The sequence below is a fragment of the Peromyscus maniculatus genome, chromosome 9 (genome assembly GCF_049852395.1).
Source record: "Peromyscus maniculatus bairdii isolate BWxNUB_F1_BW_parent chromosome 9, HU_Pman_BW_mat_3.1, whole genome shotgun sequence".
Classification (NCBI taxonomy): domain Eukaryota; kingdom Metazoa; phylum Chordata; class Mammalia; order Rodentia; family Cricetidae; genus Peromyscus; species Peromyscus maniculatus.
In genome coordinates this window covers 46,597,758-46,600,353 of record NC_134860.1, presented here as the reverse complement: position 1 = coordinate 46,600,353, position 2,596 = coordinate 46,597,758, and the positions used below count along the sequence as shown (strand labels likewise).

Here is a 2,596-nt window from a genome sequence, read left to right as displayed (position 1 = left end):
TTTTATTTATTATTATTTATCAATTATCCCCCAGAAAGCAACGACTACTTGACGAGAACTAGGCCTGCAGATAAATACTGATCTGTATTTAGCATGGATTTGTGCACAAGTTTAAAGAGGAGAATGCCTTTTAAAAATAAGAATGAAAAAGACTAAACAGAAAAATTGAGCCATGGTCCCACCAAATGTGTGTGTGTGCGTGCGTGCGTGCTTGTATTTGACAATGATAGAAGCCAATTTATAGTACTCTATTTCCTTATGGAGGCACAAAGTAAGACTCCTTCATGAGAGAGACTTTTTCCCTCATCCCTTCTTTCTAGAAAATAAGCATCATGGATATTTTCATACATTTATCAGAAAGCTGTACCCAAACAGTACGCAGGGTTATACTATGCCGGAATCTGTTTTCATTTGATGCTTTTGTGTTTTATTTTTAATAAAAAATTAATTCTGCCACAGCATCTGAATGGGTTTTTTTTTTCCTTTAAAATCAATTAGCTTTTGCTAGGAAAATCTTTTCCTGTTTAATATAGAATAATGATTTTTTTCATCTGTCAAGGGGGCTATTAATAAATGGTACCAGTGGGGTTAGAACACTCTCTGGTGTTTGCTTTAGGGGAACAGGGGGATTGTCGGAAATCCTAGCCAAACTGAACCATAATTAGAGAGAAAATGTTAGCAATTAGAACTATACATTAGGCTTTAATTTACGACGGTGGAAAAGTCAAGGGTGGAATTTCCGTTCCATTTTTAGGTGCAGCCAGATGGATTGCTCATTATAGGATAATTTCCGCCAATCCTCTGTGTTTCTCGGGGTAACAGCGTGGCTGAGAGCACCTCGCAGCCCAGTGACTGTGACTTCATCTTATCTCTTGTGGGAGTGGAGCACTGGGTAGGATGTCGATCGAGCAGCCATCAGTTCCCTGCCTCGGCATTGACACTGGGAATCCTTTTTATGTGCTGAATTTCAGGTCAAGAGAGCAGTATGGAAACACAAATGTCTTAATGTAATTTGCTTTTCTGTTTTCATCGACAAATGTTGTACTGGTGTTGTTCAATACCTCAAACCTTAAAAAGGGTTTCTCATTGGTATTCCTACTCTCGTTTTTCCCCAAGAAACCAAAACGAGCACTTTAAGCTGTTTTGTTTTTTTTTTTTAAAGAAGATCTTCTCAAATCAAAATAATATAGCTGCAATCTAATGCCAGGAAAAAGGCTCCTGTGTCTATTAAATGATAGATTTTTAAAATATGAGTTATACTTTATGGTTTATCCTATTTATTTCACAATCAAATGTGATTTCTCTCTAAAGTGTCCTAACCAATTTTCCTTTTATAAAATGAACTTGGGGCCAAAATGTTAATTAGTACTTAAAATAAATGTATTTATTTCAGGATGAACAAGGTTTTCATATTTAAAACTTCCAGTTATTTTAAATTATACTGAGTTAAAAACCTGTCATTGTCTGCCGGGCGGTGGTGGTGCACGCCTTTAATCCCAGCACTCGGGAGGCAGAGGCAGGCAGATCTTTGTGAGTTCAAGGCCAGCCTGGTCTACAGAGCGAGATCCAGGAAAGGCACAAAGCTACACAAAGAAACCCTGTCTCAAAACAAAACAAAACAAAAAACAAAAAAACAAAAAAACTGTCATTGTCTCCTTCTCAAGTGAAAACACAATTGCTGTTAACCATTAGTTCTTACTTTATTTCATATTTTTTTGTGATCTGCTACATGCTAGCAAGCATACTACCACTTAGGTATGTCTCCAGTCATCTCTTTCTATTTCCCCTTTTTTATTTGGAGACAGATTGTCTCTAAATTCTCTAGACTCGCCTCAGAACTCACCCTCCAGCCCAGGGAGAACTTGGGCTTTCAATTTCTCCATCTCTGCCCCAGGAAGCTTGAACCTGCAGTCCTGGGGCACCAGCCGGGCCTGGCACACGTTACGTTTCATTGTAGAAAATAAATGTAATAGATATATTTTTTTTTTACATAGAGTCCACTCCGCTTACTGAAATGCCCTGTGTAAGAATCATACAACTTGCTTTGACAGCAAGTGTGCTAAAATTAGAACTATATAAGTAAGATTAACATGGCCCCTGCTTAAGAACAACATGCAAATTTAGCAAGTGTTCCATATTATTATCAATTTTGTTTATTTATTTTACTGTTTGGGGCTGTGTGTGTGTGTGTGTGTGTGTGTGTGTGTGCGCGCGCGCGCGTGCGAGAGAGAGAGAGAGAGAGAGAGAGAGAGAGAGAGAGAGAGAGAGAGGACAACTTCCAGGAGCAGGATCTTGTCATCTACCACTGGGATCCCTGGGATTAAACCAGGTCATTAGGCTTGGTGGCAGACGCTTCTACCCTCTCTTTACCTTTTTCCTTCTTTCTATTCTTTCTACTCCCTCCTCCTTCTCTTTTCTTTTGAGATGGGGTTTCTTATTGGCTTGGAACTCACCAAGGAGACTAGGCAGGCTGGCCAGAATGCCCCAGGGATCCACTTGTCTCAGGCTCCCCAGAGCCAAGATTACAAATGCACACCTCCATGTCTTGCTTTTCTTGTGTGGGTGCTGGGGACCAAAGTATTTCCCTAGCCTGGTG

The 2,596-nt window shown here is 39.7% G+C and overlaps 1 non-coding gene across 1 annotated transcript; it reads left to right on the top strand.

Annotated features, from left to right (window-relative positions):
- Positions 1–2,039: 2,039 nt before the first annotated feature.
- On the top strand, positions 2,040–2,142 carry LOC143267484 (U6 spliceosomal RNA). The gene has a single exon (XR_013042629.1). It is a non-coding gene; the product is annotated as a U6 spliceosomal RNA (small nuclear RNA).
- Positions 2,143–2,596: the final 454 nt, after the last annotated feature.